Below are 24,038 nucleotides of genomic sequence, written 5' to 3' on the forward strand. Positions count from 1 at the left end.
GGTCTAGCGATGCCGGATTTTAAGGCATATTATGAAGCCACATGGTCAAAACAGCATGGTATTGGCATAAAGATAGATATATCGACCAATGGAATCGAATAGAGTGCTCAGATATAGACCCTCTCATCTATGGACATTTGATCTTTGATAAGGCAGTCAAGCCAACTCACCTGGGACAGAACAGTCTCTTCAATAAATGGTGCCTAGAGAACTGGATATCCATAAGTAAAAGAATGAAAGAAGACCCGTATCTCACACCTTATACAAAAATTAACTCAAAATGAATCAAAGATCTAAACATTAGGTCTAAGACCATAAAACAGTTAGAGGAAAATGTAGGGAGATATCTTATGAATCTTACAACTGGAGGCGGTTTTATGGACCTTAAACCTAAAGCAAGAGCACTGAAGAAAGAAAGAAATAAATGGGAGCTCCTCAAAATTAAACACTTTTGTGCATCAAAGAACTTCATCAAGAAAGTAGAAAGACAGCCTACACAATGGGAGACAATATTTGGAAACGACATATCAGATAAAGGTCTAGTATCCAGAATTTATAATGAGATTGTTCAACTCAACAACAAAAAGACAGCCAACCCAATTACAAAATGGGAAAAAGACTTGAACAGACACCTACCAGAAGAAGAAATACGGATGGCCAAGAGGCACATGAAGAGATGCTCAATGTCCCTGGCCATTAGAGAAATGCAAATCAAAACCACAATGAGATATCATCTCACACCCACCAGAATGGCCATTATCAACAAAACAGAAAATGACAAGTGCTGGAGAGGATGCGGAGAAAGAGGCACACTTATCCACTGTTGGTGGGAATGTCAAAGGGTGCAACCACTGTGGAAGGCAGTTTGGCGGTTCCTCAAAAAGCTGAATATAGAATTGCCATACAACCCAGCAATACCATTGCTAGGTATCTACTCAAAGGACTTAAGGGCAAAGACACAAACGGACATTTGCACACCAATGTTTATAGCAGCGTTATTTACAATTGCAAAGAGATGGAAACAGCCAAAATGTCCATCAACAGAAGAATGGCTAAACAAACTGTGGTATATACATACGATGGAATATTATGCAGCTTTAAGACAAGATAAACTTATGAACCAAGTAATAACATGGATGGACCTAGAGAATATTATGCTGAGTGAATCCAGCCAAAAACTAAAGGACAAATATTGTATGGTCCCACTGATGTGAACGGACATTCGAGAATAAACTTGAAATATGTCATTGGTAACAGAGTTCAGCAGGAGTTAGAAACAGGGTAAGACAATGGATAATTGAAGCTGAAGGGATACAGACTGTGCAACAGGACTAGATACAAAAACTCAAAAATGGACAGCACAATAATACCTAATTGTAAAGTAATCATGTTAAAACACTGAATGAAGCTGCATCTGAGCTATAGGGTTTTTTTTGTTTTTGTTTGCTTGTTTGTTTGTTGTTGTTGTTTACTATTATTACTACTTTTATTTCTTTTCTTAATATTAACATTTTATATCTTTTTCTGTTGTGTTGCTAGTTCCTCTAAACCGATGCAAATGTACTAAGAAACGATGATCATGCATCTATGTGATGATGTTAAGAATTACTGAGTGCATATGTAGAACGGTATGATTTCTAAATGTTGTGTTAATTTCTTTTTTTTTTCTTTCCGTTAATAAAAAAAAAATAATAAGCATAGACGATGATTCTGGCATTCAAATTATGACTCGATACAGAAAAGATGTACTCAACCTCATTATCATTAGGGAAATGAAAATTAAAATCACAATCAAATACCAGTATACACATTCTAGAATGTCTAAAATTAAAAAGATTTATCCTATCAGGTGTTGGTGAGGACGTTGTTCAGTGGAATAAGTGGAATGATCCTTAATGCCTGAAGGAACTTAGAGGACGAAGAGGTTCCTTTGTCGGGGAGACAAAAGAAAGATACATGAAGGAAATCCCTAAGATTTCAATTGATAAAAGGGAGTGGTTTTCAAGGTGAGGGGATTTGAGGAAGTGAAAGCATCAAGGGAAGAAGGCATAGGACAGATTCAGATAATATCGAGAACCGCAGATTGGCTAGTGTGTTGGGCCTGTAAGATGGCTTGGATATTGGAAGGTTATTTTGGTGAGACAGAGGTGTATGTGTGGGACCAGTTCTCAGGATGCCCAGAAAGGATTGCATACTGTCATTTCTTTGGAGAAGCCACCACATTTCAGGATCTGAGCTTTGGCAGTTGGAAAACTTGACTTTATCTTAACATCAGCATTGTTCAAAATCAGATGTTGACTATGAAAAGCAAACCATTTAAGGGTAGAATGATTTACTAGAAAAAGAAAAGGTTTCTAGGTCAGATCTGTTTTTTTTCTATTTTTCTGTCTCTGCTAAATACGAGCTTGAATCCTCGGTAAAAAAAAAAAAAATAAAAAATCAACCTTTCTGAGGAACAGCTTCCACATCTTAGAAATAGGGGTATTACCATCTACATCCTAGTTTTTTCATACTTGTTATAATGTTATATGTAAAATGCCTGTCACATAATTTGGTACATGGAAAATAATACAAAAATTAATAGTAAAGAGACTGATAGAAAAGTTAAAATGCCTATTTACTCATTTATAACTAGATGAAATTCTTTATCAGGCTCTAGAATATCCATGGCTTCCCCCTTGGTCCTTCCTTCCTGATATTTGGGCAGCTAGAGAACTGTATTAGGAATCAAGAGGCTGCTTGGCAAACCTAGAATCAAGTAAAGAGATGAGGTATTTCATCTGACCACATATCCTTACCTCATATCAGGTCCTTTCCAGGAAATGTATCTGTATCATAAAAATCAGGGTCTCCCTCTAAAATGTTCTCTGAGAGATATTAACGATGTCTGGCTTTCTTCTCCTATTCTCCATGTAGATCATTCTACTTTCACTAATATTCATCTTTTCCCAGTTACAGGTATAATGCAAGTGATAGGATTCAGACTGATAATTATACAATCCATCCCAGTCCTGTCTCTCAGAGAATACACCAGGACACCTTGACTGAATGATATGGTTTCTTAAAACTCGACAGACACGTGGATAAGGGGAAGATTCTGGAAGAGTTGTGAGGAGCTCGAGAGAAAAGGCCTAGGATGCTTTGGAGAGACTGTTGATAGAAATGTGGACTCCAAAGATACTTCTGATAAAGACTTAGACAGAAATAATGCGTGTGTTCTTGCAGACTGGAAGGAAGATGATCTTTGCTTTAAAGTGGCACAAAATTGAACAGAATTGACTAGTGGTTGTGGATGGAAGGCAGATTTTAAAAGCCATGAACTTGGATATTTAGCAGAAGAGATTTCCAAATTAAATGTCCAAATTAAATTAAATGTCCAAATCAAATGTCAAAAGCTTATAGTGAAATGTGGCAGAAGAGAGAGAAAGCCTGAGAACGGAACTCTTGGGTACAAAGAAATCAGAAATTGATGGTCTGGAAAATTCTGAGCTTCAAGAAAGGGAAATTCCAGAGAATAGTGCCTCACATGAGGATTTAACCAAACATGAAAACAGTGAGCCATTTCATAAAAACTGGGATTGGAGATGGAGTTATCCAGAAAGGATTTGTGTTAAGTTCTATTATCTGATGGTTGTGATCCCTGCCTACTACATAGAAAACCAACAAGAGTGTTGTGGGATCTGTATAAATCTACTGCTAGTATGAGCTAGAAGGGACAGAAAAGGGACAAACTGAAGGAAAATTATTTGGCAGAACCATGGAAGCTAAGGTCTGGAGCCAGGACATCTCAGGCCAGGAAAGCAGATCCAACCACACATATGGAGAGGGACAGTGTGCCCTGGAAGCAGAGGGTGGGCCTCCTGCTTCATTACTCAGGAAGAGTTATGCTGTGCCAGGCCTCAGAGAGTGCAGAGCATATAAACCAGGGCTTTGGGGGAGGAGCCTGGCTGCCACCCCATTGTTCTGGAGTGGTAAAGCATGTACCCCAGAGATGGCAGAGAGCTTGGGTGAAGCCAATGCTTAGAAAGGATGGAGCCAAGAAAATGTGGTCTCTCCAGGGTCCCCCAAGGTTGCATTTGGAGAGAGTTAGTTCATTGTGTAGGTCCTTGGAAAGGATGGGACTGCTGCTTTCTAAAGCCTCCAAGGATAAATGACTCTCATACTTTGGAATCTAATGGAATTTGCCTTGCATGCAGGTTTTCACAACAGTTTGGATCTGGTGATCCCTGCGTTCCTTCCAATTTTGACCTACGGGAATGGAAACAAGTATCCTATGACTGTCTCTCCTTTGTATGTTGGCAGCAGATAACTTGCTCTGAGTTTTACAAGTCCACAGCTAGAGAAGAATTTTGCCTTAGGACAGACCATATGTGTAGCTGACTTTGTTGAGATTTTGTACTGTTTCTGACTTTGTATTGTTATTTGTATTTTTACTGAAATGGTTTAAGGCTTTGTGATATTGTGATGGAATGAGTGCATTTTGCATTTGGAAGAACATGTCTTTTGGGCATCCAAAGGGTGGAATGTGCTTATTTGAAACTGTTGTGTACCCCAGAAAAGCCATGTCCTTTAATCCTCATTCATTATTTCTCGGTGGGATCTTTTTGATTGTTTCCACAGAGATATGACCCACCTAATTGTGGATGGTAACTTTTTATTAGATGGTTTCCATGGAGATGTGTCTCCACCCATTTCAAGGTGGAGTTGCTTCCTGGAGCCTTTTAAGAGGGAACCATTTTGGAAAAAACTTTAGAGTAGACAGAGTATATACAGCCAGAGATCTTCGGAGCTGCAGAAGACAAATGCCTCCCAGGAAGTCTTATGAAATGAGGAGAGAAAGCCAGCAGATATCGCCATGTGCCCTCCCAGCTGAGAGAAAAACACTGAATTTCATTGCCTCCTCTTTGGAGTTAAGTTATCTTTCTCTGGATGCCTTAATTGGAACATTTTCATGGGCTTGGAACTGTAAAACTGCAACTTAATAAAATTCCCATTTTAAAAGCTGTTCATTATCTGGTATATTGCATTCTAGCAGTTTACAAACTAAAACAATGGGTTTAAGTCATTTACCAGGCAAGCCATAGGTAAGTCATCAAATTCTAATACCAGGCCTGTAAAAGAAGAATTATATAGGGCTGAGGTCAGAAATCATGAGAGAGAAGGAGATGCCAAATCTGAATAGGAATAAAAAAAAAATCTAAATAGGACTCGGAATCCAAAGAACAAGTCTGAGGAAGAACCTGGGAGATCCTGATGTGTTTTGCTGCAATGGCAATGCTTTTGACTGCCAGCTATTTTACACTAGACTTTTAAATCCTCCTGATTTATCCTGAACACAATATCATTGGGTTATTTTGCACAAATTGCAGCAATGGTTTTGTCACCTGTTTCACTGTAGGTTTTCTTTTCTTTTTATGAAATTCTAAATCTAGAGACCTCCTCATTGAAAACCTTGATCTAGTTACCTGAAAATAGATACACCTTTACATTCCTGGATGATTGACTAATGATCTTCTGAATGCTAGCTGTTTGACAAAAACTTGAAGATGGCAATGAACAAAGGAAAAAAAAAAACCAAATTAAAAACCCCATAGTTATTAACTTATTACAATTGTGAACTACTTGAGATCAATAAAAAGGTAGTTAACAGATTTAATATTTGTACATTATTTATGATTTTCAGAAGTTGCACTGCTTTCTAGTCAAGGTTTTATTATCCTATTATTTCATGCCTTAAGATTTTTCACACAATCATTACACAAATATCTACTATTTTGTAGTGTAGTAACTATTATAACTTGGTTATACTTTCTCAGGATTTCTTTTTACAAATGTGCTGAGGTCATTGAAACTTAAGGGGCTAATGTGTTCCACAAAAATATAAAGATTCTTTTTTTTTTTCCATTTCTTTTATCCCTGCACATAGATACTTAAGGGAAAAACAAAACAAAACAGAAAAAACAGAAAATCAGTAAATCAATTAAAAAAATAAACAACTCATACATTATCATCAATATAGAAAGGTAATAAAAACTCAATGAAGAGACTTGGTCCATCTCCTCCAGTGCCTGTGGGAGAAGGAACTCTGAGACCTGATCAGGTGAGATGTGGTCCCCAGACACCAATCCACAAACCCCTCACCCACAGAATTACCCGTGGGCCTTCTCAGCATTAACATCCTTTTCTTTCCACAGTAGTATAAAGTAGTATTTTTCCTGAGTTCTCACATTCAATGTGCCATAACCTAGACTTCTGGCCATTTCTGGGTTGGCGTAGAGAAATATGTTCCTCTTGGAGACTCCAAATTTGAGATTTGGGATTCCTTTTAGGGAAGATGATTTATTCAGTTAAATGACCTTCCTTCTAAAAGACAATATTCTAGGCCATGTGTGGGGAGAACCAAGAGGAATTTTATAACAGTATCTTCCATCAAGGAGTTTATAGTCCAATAGGGTTAGTCTTCAGGTTGTCTAAATTCCAGGGTGTGTAAATAGTGCCAAGGTATTGGAAAAGGGCCCATCTATTCCTTTAATGATTTGACTGTGGGCACCCACAGCTCTAGTTTGCATGAAAATCGCCGCTAAGGTGCCCTTCATTCCTACAAGGTCTGCAAAGTCCCTGTAAGCCCTGCAAACCTCTCAGACACTCCCATGCTATGCCTAAAGGCACAGGAATTATTCTGCTGCCTTCTCGCCAAGCCGAGGTTGAGTATTTGTGATGTCCATGTCCTTATTTGCTCAGAAGCACCCTAAAGACAACCTCTTTGAGGTCTTACTGTCTCCCTAGAGTTCTGTCCAGTAAGTGTGATGCAGATGCCTATTGCTTTCAGTCCTCATGCATCTAAGAGGTTTTGTGACCTCTCCAGGATTCTACCCAAAGCAGGTTAAGGAAGACACTCCCTGGGATACGCTACATCTGTGTTCAGCACCTCTCCTTCATCGCTTCTCTCTGCATCCTGTCTGGGGGAATCTATGTTAATCTCTCCCTCTCTTCAACCTACTTCTTTAGATCACTTTAGAAATGTAGGCTTATGGAACTCAGGCCAGATATTATTTTTCCTGCTTCCTTCACTGGAGCTCAAGTCTATGCGCTTCAGTAAACTAGAAAAAGGAATGGAAAGAGAAGGTCCAAGGAGAAAACAGTGATTAATATTTGAAAAACAGTTTTCTGCACAATTGTAAAATAAGAGTATGAGGACTAAATGATAAATTAGTGGGACAAACTTGTAATGCTATCCAAAGTGTTCATAGAAGGGAGATATTAACATTAGCTCTGGGCAGGCTGCACAGAGGAAGAGGTAGAAGCTGAGCAGGGCTTTGATGGGTGATTGTAGTTGGGAAGATTGAGGTTATAATCTGATATTCCAAGTGGAAAAGAATAAAGTCTTCAAAGGTCCAGGTGCAAGAGGGTGAGACTAGGGACCTGTGCTGGTTTGAAAGGATGTATGTACCCTAGAAAAGCCATGTTTCAATCCTAATCTCATTTTGTGAAGGCAGCTGCTTCTTCTCATCCCTATTCAGTACTGTATGCTCGAAACTGTAATTATATCATCTCCCTGGAGATGAGATTTAATCAAGAGTGGTTGTTAAACTGGATTAGCTGGAGGTGTGTCTCCATCCATTTGGGTGGGCCTTGATTAGTTTCAGAAGTCCTATAAAAAGAGAAAACATTTTGGCGAATGACAGCAATTCAGAGAGAGCAGAGCAGAACAACATAGCCACGAGAAGCAGTGTCCACTAGCCAGTGACCTTTGGAAATGAAGAAGGAAAATGCCTCCCAGGGAGCTTCATGAAACAAGAAACCGGGAGAAGAAGCTAGCAGATGACGCCATGTTTGCCACGTGCCCTTCTACTTGAGAGAGAAACCCTGAACTTCATCGGCCTTCTTGAACCAAGGTATCTTTCCCTGGATGCCTTTGATTGGACATTTCTATAGACTTGTTTTAATTGGGACATTTTCTCAGCCTTAGAACTGTAAACTAGCAACTCATTAAATTTCCCTTTTATAAAGCCATTCTGTTTCTGGTATACTGCATTCTGGCAGCTAGCAAGCTAGAACAGGACCATTGATAAGAAGGCTGGAAAGATTCTGGAGAGCTTTGAATACCAAGCAAAGAGATCAATCTTAACATATAGAACAGTATTTCCTAAAGTGGGTTAGGGTTATACAAATGCAAACATACAAGTATGCTCATAAATAAATAAAGCCTTCTAGGTCAAATGAATTAAAATGAAATTCATGAATTCTCCCAAATGTTTCTTTAATGCCTCCTATGCACCTCCAGGCTTTGTGTTGGAAGTGGGAACTGGAGCAATAAACAATAAGCAAGCGATGTAGTTCCCACTCAGTTATGGGAGGCAGATATTAAACAAGCAATGAATTCTATGACAGGAGAAGTACTAAGAGTATGTAGCAATAGACAGCTAGAGGACATAAGCTGGACTCTTCTTCAGGAAAGGCCCTGCTTGAAGGAAAGGACTTTTCAGTCAGACCTGAAAGATGAGTTGGAATTTGTCAGAAGTGGAGGTGGAAGAAAAATGGGCCAACCAGTGGAAATGGTATACACAGAGGCTTGGAGGAGAGATGGTGTCAAACATTTGAAGAATTGAAAAGATTTCCAAGTGACCAAAGTGTAGCATCATCAAGGATTTTAGGCTGGACCCCCTTTGAGGTTTTGGATTTTGTCTCTAGTTTTGCATAGGGAGATGATTTCCAAGCTATGTATATCCTGGCTATGATATGGATTAAAGGAGGGACGAGAATGGAAGCAGGTAAATCCAATCAGGAGGCTATTACAGAAAGACAACAATGATTCGACTAATTGCCAGGGTGGTGGCAATTGAGGATGTAGAAATGACCAGAAAAAGTGTGTGTGTTGGGGGGTGGGGGGGGTGAAGTGGGGAGTGGGGTGAAGGTGTCTGGCAGTTTCTGATAGGGGTAATTGGATGGAAGATAAGATACTATTTACTGAAACAGGGAATATTAAGACATACGCTAGATTAAATTAAGTTACACATTTTCTTTACAACAGGATTTTGTACACTGAGAGTTTCTAAGAAGAGGATATAATGTGCTGAGTTTTCTAAAAACAGTTGGTATGCAATAAAATAACAACAACAAAAGAAATAAAAATTAAAAAAATAAATACAGAATGAAAGGAACAAGAAAGAAAACAAAAATTTTAAAAATTTTAAAAAGAAAAAAACAAAAATAAAAACAGTTGGTAATTAAACTTCCTTTTTTTCTCAAGAGAATGTATAATGGCAAAGGCGTCATCATTATCATCATTATCATCATCAACAACAACCACCACCACCAAAATGGTGCTGGAGAAAACACTTCTACAAGAGAATAGAAGAGAGACAGGTAGCTCTCTTGCTCTCCAGCAACAGTGATGGAGTCAGAATTCCCTGGTGTTGGCCAAATCAATTTACCTTTCTGGGCTTCAGTGCCTTCATCTTCTAATGGGTCAGCCTCCATAACAATGGATAATAGCTGAGGCTACATTCTGCGGAATGAGGTGGAGTTTATTTCTGCTACTTATTCTTGTGTACTTTGAGGGTTAAGAAAATCTTGTATGAAGATTAAGGTGGGAAAAGAGAACGGCTCTTGTTCCAGAGATAGTAGTAGTAGCTGCCTATCAAAATCCATTCTCCTTTTTTCCTCAGCAAAATAACTCTAGTTTTATTTGGAGAAGCCAAGTACACAACTAGAAGTTTTAATGCCTATTTTGCAGCTAGGTGTGGCCCTTGGACTCTGTTTTGGCTAATGATAGCAAACAGAAGTATTTGGTTGAGATTTACAGGAACATACAGCTGCTTGTGATGGAAATATAATGGTTGAAGCTTCACATTTTCTCGTAAAATGATCTTGAGGAAGGAAACCACATGATAAGGAGGCCTGAGCACAGAGGCAAAAGGATCCTGGGTCCCTGATGACAGTGAGTCACTGTACCTGCCCTAGGCTACTCACCACTGCTCCTCTTCTCCTCCTCCTCTTCCTCCTTCTCCTCCTCCTTTTTCTTCTCCTGAGACAGTGAGTGAGAGAGAAAAAGAGCCTCTGCTTTGTTTAAAACACTGTTGTTTCCACTCTCTGTTAGCAGTAATCAAACTCAATTTGTTATTGACATCAACTGGCACATCCCCTACCTCCAACCCTTTGGCCTAGAGAGTGGGTCTTACACTGAAAGGTAACACATGGACAGTTTACTAGGTGGTAGGCACTATGCCAAGCATTTGACATGCATGAGCTCATATAAGTCTTATGAGAATCCCATGAGTTAAGCATTATTATCTTCATTTTACAGAAGAAGAAACCGAGATTATGGAAATAGATGAAGGTTATACAGCCAGTAAATTGCAACCCTGTGATTCAAACCCTGCAGTTCCATTTAATTCTGGAGTTCATGCTCTTAATTGTCAGAACCAGGGTATGCACTTGAAGTGACATTAATTTGATATTTATCAGTAATTCAGATCGTAGCATGTCTCCCTATGTTAACTCATTTTTTCTCTAGAAGAGAGAAAAAAAATTTTGTTTAGAGATTATCTGTGTATTTTAATATGCTTGGCAACTACATTTCATATTGAAAATTAATAAGTTGGCATCTTGGACTAGCCATTTGGTCTCAAGATCATGATAACCTGATCATGCTGAGTGTTTATTCTATGGAAAGCTGAAAATCAGCCTCTGCATCTGTCATGGTCAAGACAATGCTTTATACCACAGAAGCCCCAAGTCAAAGAAAAGGCAGTAGTCTTTCTTTTCTTTCCACCTCTTAACTGTTAACACCTAGATGTCCTCGCTGTTCTCTTGTGTTGTCTTTGCCTGTAGGTGCAAATCTAAGCAGCAACATAAACTCCATAATAAAACATTATGATAGTGAAATGAAATGAAGACCTTTTCTTTCCCAGAACTCCAGAGGCTTTTGAGGTTCTGGTCAGGGACCCAGCTCATACCCACTGAAGGCAGAGCGTGAGGAAGAGGCAACAGGAAGACAGAGGCTAAAGTATGGAGATTTGCCATCACTCTGCTCTGAATAACCCTAAACGACAAAACCACATGGGCCAAGGACAGAATGTTGACCCAAGCTGGTGAGAGATGAAACCCAGAATACAAGAGCAGATGCAGGAGTCAAGATAGAAGGGACCATATGGTTAAGAGGCCAGGATTTCTTGGAGAAAATGCTAAGAGGCCCTGAAATTGCATAAGCCACATTTCTGTGAGTGTAAACAAGTTTCCCTAAATCTCCGAGGGTCAGGGAAGCTTTTGCATGCGATCTTGACTGCAAAAAGACAGGAAGAGATAAGGACACTGCATGCCAGAAGCAGACCCCGCCCCACACACACTGTGATGACATTATTAGAATTCTGTACTGTGGACAGATTCATTGTCTATGGGAAGCCCATCTGACAATGCAATTTCCAAGTATTTTAATATTGATATTAAGATGCCTTTCCAGCTATCATTAGGAAATATTAACTTAAAATATAATCTTTTTTTAAAGATTAACTTCGTGATTTTATTGATGGGTGACAACTTTATACCCCTAGATATCACTGAACTGTGTACAAATAGAGATGCAGCTTTAGAGAAGACAAGAGAGCAGAATCGAGCAGAGCCTACTTAAGGAAATAGCCACCTTCATTATTTTGCCCATTTTTCATTATGTGTACATAGAAGCATGAGTGCAATCTGACATCTTTGAGTGACAATAAAATTACACCAACCCATCTATGTAGACCAACATCTTAACTCCAAATATTTGATCTGTAATATGTGCATACACAGTTTCTCATTGCACAATTACTAAAATATATTTTTCTTGCTAGGAAGCAACAACTTATTTTTTGTGTTAATTAATTAATTTTGAAGTAAGAGCTATTTTTCCTCTGATAACTGGCTCATTTTTATCCTTGACCAGAAACTAAAGGATGGGGGAGGAGCAAAGTGTGGCAGATTAAAACAATTTATTTTTTAAGGAAAGACAAAATCCATTTTCACAAATTTACAGATGTTGTTGCTGGTGTAGGATTTATTCTACTGAGCCTTAGACTGGCAATCAAATGCAGATTCCTCTTTCTTATCTTAGAAATCAACATTATTTTAGAAATAGGGGCTTTTGTGTATCTTCTTAAATCAAATGACAGTCTATTTCAACTAAATAATTCCGATTTGGATGTTAAAAGTCAACATAAGCTATGCTGTACACAGACCCCAAGGAAGGAGGCTTTTTTTCCCATTCCAGTTCATTTTTATGAAAGGGAGAAAAAGATTTTCTTTAAAAAGCCACCAAAGAGAGGAAGAAAGTGAGTGAGTATCAGCATTGTACAAGGGAGCATATGGCACATATGCCCAACCCAGCTAGGGCAGGTCCGCACGGTGGTAGCACAGGGGCTAAGCTGTGCATTCAGGGACTGGCTTCACCACCTGGCACTGGCCGCTCACCTTGACTGTTCCTCAATGCACAGCCAGCTGTTGAGGTCAGTTTGGAAGATGACTGCGCCATAATGACTGCCTGTTGCACTGTTGCCTATAGGTTCTGCACATTTAAAATTCTTAACCCCTGGAGAAAGCAGTTCTTTACTAATTTCCAAGTCCACAAGATATTCAATATTTTTGATACGCTTCTGACAGCTCCTAAATGAATCGTTTAAGGTACAACACAAAAACAGGAGGGAGTTTTTCCAAAGTCACTCTTTGATTGAAACTCTTTTTTTTAATTATTACTATTTTTTTATATTTGTGCATTTAATTATCACCATTGTCCACTCTAGGCATCACTAAGTTACACCATCCCAGTCTTTCTCCTCTATCTTTCCTTCTGGTGTCATACATGGCCCCAGCCCTCCTCCTTCACCCCACTCACACTCAGCTTCGTTCAGTGCACATACATTATTGTGCAGCCATCAGATAGTCTCGTATTATTCATTTCTGGATCTTTACAATCAGATCTGCTGAACATCCTGTACTCCGCCAGCACCAAATGCCTAATCTCTACCCTCTTTCTATCTCCTAGTAACCTGTTCTCTTAACTTTAACTCATTAAGTTCACTCATTAATTTAGTAAATTTAGTAAATTTAGTACATATATGGTATTTGTCCTTTTGTTTCGGTTAATTTCACTCAGCAGAATGCTTCAAGTTTCATCCACATTGTTACATGCTTCATGAATTTATTCTGTCTTTACAGCTGCATCATATTCTATCATATGTATATACCACAGCTTCTTTAGCCGCTTGTCTGTTGATGGACATTTGGGCTGTTTCCATCTCTTGGCAATTGTGAATAATGCTGCTATAAATATTGGTGTGCAAATGTCTGCTTGTGTCCTTGACTTCAGTTCCTCCAAATATATACCTAGTAATGGAATTGCTGGATCATATGGCAGTTCTATACTTAACTTCCTGAGGAACCGCCGAACTGCCTTCCAGAGAGGTTGCACCATTCTACATTCCCACCAAGAGCGAATAAGTGTGCCTCTTTCCCCATATCCTCTCCAGATAGCTCAATGTCTTGTTTGTTTCTTGTGGTATATCCTTGGACAGAATCTCTTGCCACTAAGCTTTCCAATGCATCCTGGACGGTCAATATCTTGTCAGACTGGATATTCAAGTGCAACATGAAAAATACCTGCAGAGTGGCAGATTCTTTTGAATTCTTCTGGTAAACCACAGACCCAATGTGTCCACCCAAAATACCTGTGATTATGATCTGAGCAAAATCTGCCTGGTGAGTGACTGAAGTCTCGTTCCTGAGACATACTTGTTCCCAGCCATCCTCACTTCCTTTGCCTTATTTTTCCTGCTCTTCTTCATTTATGAAGTGGCTTTTGGGTCCACTGGAAACAGTAAGCTCTTCTTTATTTGGTAAGAGATGTTTCTTCAGGTTCAATGTTTCCTCATGAAATCCTTTTAGAATAAAACCTAAGTATTCATCAGCATCTTCTTGTCAGCCTTTTCAGACAGGCTCTGCTTGATAACTGTTCAGGAGCCTAAAAACATATGTGGATTTACAGGCAACTCCAGGGTGGATATCCCTCATGATTTTACCCCCAGGAACTTGCCTGGGTTTTGGAAATACTGGCATATTGTACACTCATTCATTAGCTGAACAAAGCTATCTATCATGAGGGTTGACGTACAAGGCTGTTGAACTTTTGAATACAGAGGAATGAATTTCATCAGATGATACATTGAAGGGCAAGTGACCAATGCCTGTAACGTGGCATTGATGTAGTACCAGTTGCCTTTATTGATCACCCCTGGGATTGTAATGACACCAGTTTATGTATTAGGGTCATGTCCTTTGGTAATTATGCAATTTTTATGGCTACAGGACCCTCTGAAACTGGAAGAAGCTCTCTTTTGACTTTGATTTGCTTTTCAGAGACCAGGGGAGATGTGGCAGGAGGGGAATACTTAGCTTCCACATAAGCCACAGGCGAGGAAGAAGAGGGTTTAGAATCATGAAAAAGACTACCCATGACTTAGCAGGCTGACCGAGAGGAAGGGAGACTGCCGCCAAGACCATGGAGTCAACAGGCAGTGAAATGCTCTTGGGTTTAGCTGGGTCTGAGTCCATGCTCTCTAGCAGATGCAACCCCACCCCATTGGAAGCTGAGCCCTCATCCAAGAATTCAAGTATTTGTCCACTAGTATTGCCAAGGTTTTCAGTAATATCAGTACCAACGCAAGGCTGAGCCACAGCTGTCCTTACCAGGCTGTCTCTGCCGGCCTGTGCAGGGAGGCATGACTGCTCAAAGTCAGATAAGTGGCAAGCCTTTAGCTGCCCCACAATCCTGGAATTGCTGTTGAGTGCTATGGGGAAAGAGTCAACAGGCACAGTATCACTGATGAAGTCCCTGGAGCTCTGAAGGGTGTCACAAGTCCTGGGATGTTACAAGTCCTGGATATTACGATGGTGGTATGTCACCCATAAATTCAGCAACCTCTAGGCTTGCACTATTCGGGATTGCTGAACTGGCATGCCCCATTGACCAGGGCTTCTGTGAGGATACCCCCAGAACTGCCACACTTCAAGTGGCTAGGTGGCTGTTTTGTCTTTTTTTTTACACACCCTTTGCCCAAGATCATTATTTTCCAAAAGTTCAGCCTCCGTGTGAGAACTGTTATCCAAGGGATGGGTAGAGTTTGAATACTGGCATTTGATGATGTAGTTTGCTTCTCTATCTGTGTCATCCGAGGTCTTCTTGGAAGTATGTAACCAAAAATACATTTAGAAGTTTGAGCAGTCAATGTGCTTAAATATTATCATTGGGGTTTTCAACAAAGTATTATTGGATTCTATTTCATTGACCCAAACTCAATTCTCTGATGTTCTGGTCCCTGAGGTAGCTTGTATACCATACAAAACTGTTCCATTGTATGGAAGAAGCTCAGCTGAAGAGGGAAGAGTCACAAAGAACTGATTAAATTAATTGGGGATTAAAATCTCCAAAAATATATGCATACACATTCTGTGGTAGGCTCAGAACTGATGCTCCACATGCGTAGGCATCATCCAGTGATCCTCATATCTGTGGAGCTTAGAGGGCCATGGAGACCGGTTTTAACGTGACTCATTGCTCTTCCAGATTCCTCATGCTGCCGCCTCTCTCTGCTGTCGTTTTCTTGCTTGCACATACCCTAAAAACATCATTAAAATACAGAAAGAAGAATAAAGTAGCTGATGTATTTGGACTTTAACAGGAGAGAATCTTGACAAAGGAGTTAGAAAATAATGTTTTTCTTTTTAGTACTATCTAAGGTAGAGCGCTGTGATTCTAGAGAAGCAGTTGCAAGTAATTATCCCCTATATGGAAATAGTTTTATTCAGCATCCAGATGTTCCCCAATTCTACTGACTTCAGTGGCCCTCAGATGAGCTGCTGATCTCTCCTCATGTAGTCTCAGTTCCAGTCCCTTCTCAAAACAGTTCTGACTCTAAGAAGGAATCATTTCAATAACCCCAGGCTTCCCTCAAACCGTTGAAGGATTAGTACTCAAATCTCTTGCAGGTTTCTTCCAAACATAATGTGCTGGTTTGAAATTGTTAATGTACCCCAAGAAAAGCCATGTTCTTCTAATCCAATCTTGTAGAGGCAGACCTATTGTTGGGTAGGAACTTTTGATTAGGTTGTTCTCATGGAGATATGACCCTGCCCATTCAGGATGGGTCTTAATCCACTTAGTGGAGTCTTTTAAGATGAAGACATTTTGGAGAGGGTAGATAGATGCTTGGAGAACCAATACAGAGAGCAGAGGAATGAAACCAAGACACTGATGTTTGGAGATGCTAAGAGATGAAATCCAGAGTTTGCCCTGGAGAAGCTAAATAAGGACCCACAGACACTTAGAAGGAAAGCCACTGGAAACAGGGGGTAAGAGCCATTTGAAACCAGAAGCTGGGAAAGAGAGAGTCAGCAGACATTGCCATGCTACCCCTGTGACAGAGAAACCCGGACACAGTTGGCTTTTCTTGAGTGAGGGTATCCTCTTGCTGATGCCTTAATTTGGACATTTTCATGGCCTTACAACTCTAAATTTGTAACCTAATAAATCCCTTTGTAAAAACCAATCCATTTCTGGTATATTGCATTCCACTTGCTTTAGAAAAATGAATCATGTAATATCCTAATTCTGAGTGTGCTGCAAATCTGTGTTGACCAATTTGTAGTTTGCTCATCTGTGATGATCTGCCTCATAATTGTGGGTTTTTGCCTTCAAATTTCTGAGTTTACATTCAGACGCAAACACATCCTCCCCCCAGCTATGACTTAAAGGCCCAGTTGAAAGAGCCATACATCTATTTTGGCTCTTATTTTGCCTTTCTATCAGGATCATCTATTTAATCTTCTAGTCCTGATGTAAGCTCTGGGATCTAGTCTTGCAGACTATTTCCCCTTTCCTAGAGGCTTGGCCATGTGAGCAGTAGAATCTTAAGGCCAATAGGTTTTCTGTGGCTGTGCTAGTCCACTTATTGAGATTCCTGTTACTTCCTCTGGGACCTTCCTGGACCAACCATTCCCATGACCTGAGAATGAAGATGGTCTTGTTCTTACATTTGTTCTGTTATCATCCTCCTTGGTAGACTGGTCTCGCCAAGGGGTCAGCAAACTTCTTCTGAAGAAGGGTAAATAGTAAACATTTTAGACCATAGGTTTGCAGGCCATAGGTCTTTTTTTGCAGTCATTCAACATTGCTGCAGAAACACGCAAGTAGCCATAGACAGTATATAAATGAAAGAGTATGGCTGTATTATGACAAATTTTTTATTTTCAGAGGCTGAATTTGGCCCACACACCAAAGTTCACTGACTCCTGATTTAGTCTATAAATTATCTCTTTCTTGCTCCATTTTCCACTTTCTTATTCCCTCTCTCACCTCTTTTCTTCCCCTTCCTTTGTATTGCTGAGAATAAAGCACCATGCCTTAACATCAAATCCTCAGATAGGACATTATTCACCTCTGGTTACATCAATAAAAATTAGTCTGTATACCTGAATATCAAGTCTAAGTTTCAGCTCTGTGGGGGAGACACACAGATCAGGTTCCTGGAAGGTTAATACTTGAACCAGAAGCCCCATAGATAATATCTGATATTCCTTCACTAGGACCTAGGTTCCTGCCCTAACTCTGATACAATCTGGTTGGTAGTAGCTGTTAATTGCCTTATCTAATGTTATTCCTTCCTTATTCCTTGCGTGAGAACCCTGGATTTTGTCAGTTTTGGCAGCAGTGTGAGTAGGATAGGTATGTCTCTCACTAACTGTTGGGAGTGTATTTTGCCTGGGATTGATATTGGATTAAATCTGAGACTCAGTTCTAATCAATGAATGGTACCTGGGAGAAGTCTCCTTGGGCTTCTAGGAGAAGACTGTTCACTATGATAAGAGAGAGAAAGAGACATGAGGAAAAACCCATGCCACTCCCTTTTTGTTTTTAGTTGTTATTTGAGTAGCTGCTGTACCCATCTAGCAACCATCAGGGGAGACATGATCAACATTTTATTTGATAGAGGGAAGAATTGGAGTCCAGTTATGGGGTGGTGCTCCATCCTCTCTGAGGTGTACAGTCTATGCACTTCCTAAAAATCTGAAAAATTCAAAATTTAGAGAAGCAACTGGGCTCAAGAGTATTATTGAGCAGTGTATTCCATGCCCATTGTATAATTTGTATTCTGCACTGGGTAATGAAATCTCATTTCTAGAGATGAAGAGTCTCCCCACAGTCTAGAAAACATCTTTTTCATATACTAACAAAGAAGCTATCCTCTATTGAGAACCTCCCTAGATTCTTCATCTCACAGAGCTCAAGCCTACAGATATAGAGAAATTACTGGCTCCTACCCATGATCTGTAAGTGGTAGCTTCTTGCTCATTACACATTTGTCGGTATGAAGAAAACATCATAGAATGGTTCAATTAGCTGGGGTCACCTCCTTCTGAAGCTACTGCGTGGAATACAGCACAGCAATGTGGGGACAGAGAGATCAATTCCCTTCTCTCCTAACCTTGCGTACAAATTGCACACTGAAGTATGCATTGATTATATGCATCTTATCACTCCTCACCAAAGTTCTCATTTCAACAAATTTCCCATTTTATAATAAAAGTAACTATCTCTGTTTGGCTGTCAAAAATCTGTTAAAAAGGCCTATGTGCTTTGGGTGGCCCACAACAAATCTCCAAGGGCAGTAAATTGCATCTTGGAAATTCAGGCTTTTAGGAAATGTGTCTACGTCAGGACTCTGGGGGATTTAAATGTAGAGGGATTTGCAAGGTTTGCAGTTTTCATTCATTAAAGGCAATATTGCTGCCAAACTTCTCTTCCTGTTAGTCATACAGGGAGGAGGGCACAACACAGTGAGCTGGTCATAAATTACAGTGAGTCTCGGAGCAGACCAAATGTAATACTAAGGGAACCATAGATCTTGGCACAGATTTATTGAACAATTTTTTAAAAATCCAAATATATTGAAAAATCGCATGTTTGTGGTGGAATGAAGGAGTCAACCTATCTTTAAATTCAGCAGGCAAAGAATTAAGCTTGTCCTTCATCTAAACCAGTTTGACAAGCCCAGAATTGGATGGCTGTGAACAGTCTACTTGGTAGCATTCTATTGAAAAGTTACTACATTCAAATGCTTATTTAGTCTCAATCTGTGGTTCTTAAACTTTTTTTTCTTAGATCCCTTTGAGAATTTGAAGAAGACTCTTGACCCGCTGATCAGAAATTGCCCATAAACTCATGCACAAAGGTCCATGCAATTTCAGCAGATTCCTGGACCCTCAGGCTCAGCCACATTCCTCAGGTTAAGAATCTCTGCTCTTTATAATAAAAGCTCCTTGGTGGTAACAATTATATCTAATTCTATCTAATGCACATAGTATCCCTCATCATACTGCCTAGTATCCCTTCACATACTCAGAATTACTAGTCAGTATGTCCTGCCATGAACTTACAGTAATAAAGTTCCTTTCTATTTTTTTTTTTTTTGCATGGGGCAGGCACCAGGAAACGAACCTTTCTATTTTTATTTATTTTTCTTTTAAAAGTCCAAGGTGTTTATTTGATCACAAATTCAAGTCTCTCCTTTAAGTTCTGCAGTGTATCATTATATTCCCTTGATACAGAAAAAAAATACTAAAAAAGAATTTCTTTCCTCTTCTCTAGCCCCATCATTACCCAGAATCAAATTTATACTTAGGTAACATTGAAAATGCAATTGCTGCTGCTGGAAATTGTGTACTAGCTGTGTAACTTCTGCCTCAGGTGAACTTTTAAAGGTCCGAGACTTTATTTATATATCCCCTGATCTACAGTGTAAAAAGTCCTTGCAGGAAGACTGGATAAAGGATGATATCATCCATATCTTAAAACTTCAACTTCTCTGTGAGACTAAAGGGAGAAATGTTTATTTGGTGCAAAATTTAGATTTTGGGTAGTGCATTTCCTAATTTAACTTGTACGGTCAGTTTATCTGAACACCACAAGTACAGGGAATCTTGAACAGGGCATAAGGTCTTTTTGGTTTGTCCAGGTTGGTGTGATGCCATGATAAATTCCAGAGTGATTTAGACAGTGAGTAAGGATGTATTTGCAGGGTCCCCTTAGGGGAGTGGGGAGAAAGGGGGGAAAGAGTCAACTTCTCCACTTGGAGAATTTATGATCCTCTCACAAGCAGTGGGGACAACCAAATCAATAGGCTGAGGTTTGCCCCTGTGAAACTCATTCCTGCAAAGGATAGGCTAAGCCTACTAAAAATTGGGACTAAAGTCACCCCCAGAGAACCTCTTCTGTTACTCAGATGTGGCATCTCTAAGTTGACACAGCAAGAGTGATGGTTTGAAAGGATTTATGTACCCTAGAAAAGCCATGTTTTAATCCTAATCCCATTTTGTAAAGGCAGCTATTTCTTTTAATCCCTATTCAGTACTGCAGCTGGAAATTTTAATTAGATTATCTCCATGGAGATGTGACTCAATCAAGTGTGGGTATTACACTTGATTAGGTGGAGACTTATATCCACCCATTCCAAGTAGGTCTTGATTAGTTTACTGGAATCCTATAAAAGAAGTATTTTTGGGAAAGCTTCAGAACACCGCAGAACCACGAAGCAGAGAGTCCATTAGCCAGCGACTTTTGGAGAGGAAGAAGAGAAAAACAGGCATTTATGAAGCCTGGGGAGCTTCATAAAACAAGAAGCTGGAAGAGAAAGCTAGCAGACTTTGCCCCGTGCCCTTCCAACTGAGAGAGAAACCCTGAACGTCATCGGCCTTGTTAAATCGAGGTATCTTTCCCTGGATGGGATGTCCTTAGACTGGACATTTCTATAGACTTGTTTTAATTGGGACATTTTCTCAGCCTTTGAACTGTAAACTAGCAATTTATTAAATTCCCCTTTTTAAAGCCATTCTGTTTCTGGTATATCACATTTAGCAAACTAGAACAGCAAGTGAACCCACTGTCCTCCCCTACTATGTGGCATATGATTCTCAGGGGTGTAAATCTCCCTGGCAATGTGGGACAGAAATCCCGGGATGAGCTGCGAACTGGCATCAAAGGATTGAGAAAACCTTCTTGACCAAAAGGAAGAAATGAGTTATGAGAATAAATGAATTATTAGTGGCTGAGAGATTTCAAACTGAGTCATGAGGTTATCTTGGAGGTTATTGTTATGCGTTATATAGATGTTCTTTTTCAGTTCATGGTATACTTGAGTGACTAAAGGGAAGTACATGAAACTGTAGAGCTGTTCCAGTAGCCTTGTTTCTTGAAGATGATATATGAAGATATAGTGTTTACAATGTCAGTGTGTGTGATTGTGAAATCCTTGTGTTTGATGTTCCCTTTATCTAGGGTATGGACAGATGAGTAAAAAATATGGACAAAAAATAAACAAATAATAGCGGGAACAAAGGTTAAAATATATTGGGTAGATGGAAATATTAGTGATGAATGAGAGGGAGAGGTAAGGGATATGGTATGTATGAGTATTTTCTTTTTTCTTTGTATTTCTTGTTATGGAGTGATGCAAATGTTCTAAAAAATGACCATGGTGATGAATATGCAAGTATGTGATGATATTATGAGCCATTGTTTGTACACCATGTATGGAATGTATGTGTGTGAAGATTTCTCAATATGAAAGCATGTTTGTATGTTAAGAATGTTTGTGTTTGTGTGTTGTTTATCAATAAAATATTAGGAAAAATGGCCCCTGCAAACTTTGCACTGAGCAATTCCAGGGGTGCCATTCATGCATGCTACCATGTGGACCTACCTGAGTTCTCACCCAATAATTGTAATAATGCCATTGCTGAGTCCTTACAGTGTTAGAAAGATGTATTATCTTTAGTGAACCTGGCAATTTAGATATTGCTACTATTTACTTGAGGAAACAGATACAGAAAAGCTAAAGTAATATGTTCACAGCTAGTAAGTTGCAGAGTCACAATTTCAACCCAGAGTTTTTTTTTACTCTAAAATCCCACATTTTACTACTGCCCTTACTCTTTCCTTTGAATATCTGTATTTGCCAAATACAATTAGAAAGAAGAATTCACACCAATCATTCTCAAGTTCTTCCAAAAAACTGAAGAGGAGGGGACCCTTCCTAACTCATTCTATGAGGCCAGGGTCACCCTAATACCGAAGCCAGATAAAGCTATTATAAGAAAAGAATATTGCAGACCAATATCCTTTATCAATTAGATTAGAGAGATGGGCAGTAAAGACATCTATTAACCTTTGTCTTATCCCAGGGAAAAATTCCCAGGAGATGATGTCTGAAGAAATTCAGGTTATCGTTGTTTCCACAGATATTAGCCAATGCTGCTACTGATGTTCATGGGAAGGCACCTCTGCACACAGTTTTTAGTTATTGAAGAAGGGTTGAAGATAAGCTGTTCAGGATTTAATAGACTTCTAATGGCGGAGGGTCGGTTATGATAAGCATTAAACACAAACAACTGTAACACAAGGTGCTCTCACAAAGACTGTGATTGAGTGAGTAGGGAAAAAAAATTGCTTGTTGGCAAGGATCAGGAAAAGACACCTTGAAGAAAGTAACATTTGAAATGGGCCTTGAGAAATGAATAACATACAATTAGTGGGAGGAAGATTGAGGGTTGGAGGAAAGTGTCCCTGGAGGAGGAAACAGCTTGAGCAAAGGCCCAAGGACAGAAGAAATAGTGAGGAGGTTACTGGGTCTGAAGTATCTGGCACACATAGAAATGGGCTACTGGGGCAATGGGCAGCAGTAATCTGCTCTTACATCACCAGTGTAGCCTGACCCTGCAACAGGTGTCGTAAAAGCCAAGCTTTGGCAGGGTGCAGAATAGATGACAAAGAGCACATGGCAAGGATTTGTTTTGTTTTGTTTTAATTTTTTTGTTGTTGTATAGTATAACATATATACAAAGCCAAGAAAGAAGAAAGAAATAGTTTTCAAAGTACTCTTCAACAAGTAGTCACAGGACAGATCCCAGAGTTTGTCATGGGCTACCGTACCATCATCTCAGAGTTTTCCTTCTAGCTGCTCCAGAATACAGGAGGCTAGAAAGAATAAATATTTTTTTATCATCACAATCAACTTTTTATGAAAAATAACATACAAACAAAAAAGCAATAAATTTCACAGCATAGCACAACAATTAGCTGTAGAACAGATTTCAGTTTGGTATGGGATACAATTCCACAATTTTAGATATTTACTTCTAGCTGCTCTCAGATACTGGAGACTGAAAGAAATAGCAATTGAATTATTCAGCAATCATATTAGCTGTTTTTTTTTTTTTTCTTTTCCGCATGGGTAGGTACCGGAAATCGAACCCGAGGCTCTGGCATGCAGGCGAGAACTCTATCTGCTGAGCCACTGTGGCCTGCCTCATATTAGTTGTTAATATGACCTTCTCTGAATAACTCCACCATCACCTTTGATCTTTCTAAATCACTCTTTAGGGGTATTTGGGCTATGGCCATTATAAATTTTTCATGTTAGAAGGGGCTGTCAATAATATCGGCTAGGGAGACGGAACTAGCTGATGTTCTGGAGAGGCTGGGCCCTCTAGGTTTCAGGACTTATCCTGTCCTGGTACCATCTGGAGATTATAGGTTTCTGAAAAGTTACCCTACTCCATGGAACCTTAGATGGCAGGGTTTTCTATGGCTTCTTTTGCTTTTCCTCTTCTCACTATTCATCTTACCCCCTCCTTTATTTCTAAGTATTGTAGGAAGCTAACTTGGTCTTCCACACTGGTAAGGGCCTTTTCATTCATTCTGCTTTGGAAAATACAGCACTGGGTTTTTAAATACACAAGGAGGTTTTTTTTCCTTTAATAATAAATAAAAGACAACTTCATGTAATTTTTACTTTGAAGGTAAATATCAAATTTAACATTTCAGTTTCTAAAAATTGCTATGGTGATAAGTGTGTGTGCTCCAAAGGTAAGCAGGACAGGACTTACCAGCTATTCAACAATCCTAAGCAAGCAGCATGTCTGAACAAAGAACATTTTGACCGCTTTATCACAAA

At 39.4% G+C, this 24,038-nt stretch overlaps 1 pseudogene; it reads right to left on the reverse strand.

The window, feature by feature from the left end:
• Positions 1 to 12,443: 12,443 nt before the first annotated feature.
• Positions 12,444 to 24,038, reverse strand: part of LOC143665996 (ubiquitin carboxyl-terminal hydrolase 10-like) — a 32,665-nt pseudogene continuing 21,070 nt past the window's right edge.

Source organism: Tamandua tetradactyla, chromosome 22, assembly GCF_023851605.1.
Source record: "Tamandua tetradactyla isolate mTamTet1 chromosome 22, mTamTet1.pri, whole genome shotgun sequence".
NCBI lineage: Eukaryota > Metazoa > Chordata > Mammalia > Pilosa > Myrmecophagidae > Tamandua > Tamandua tetradactyla.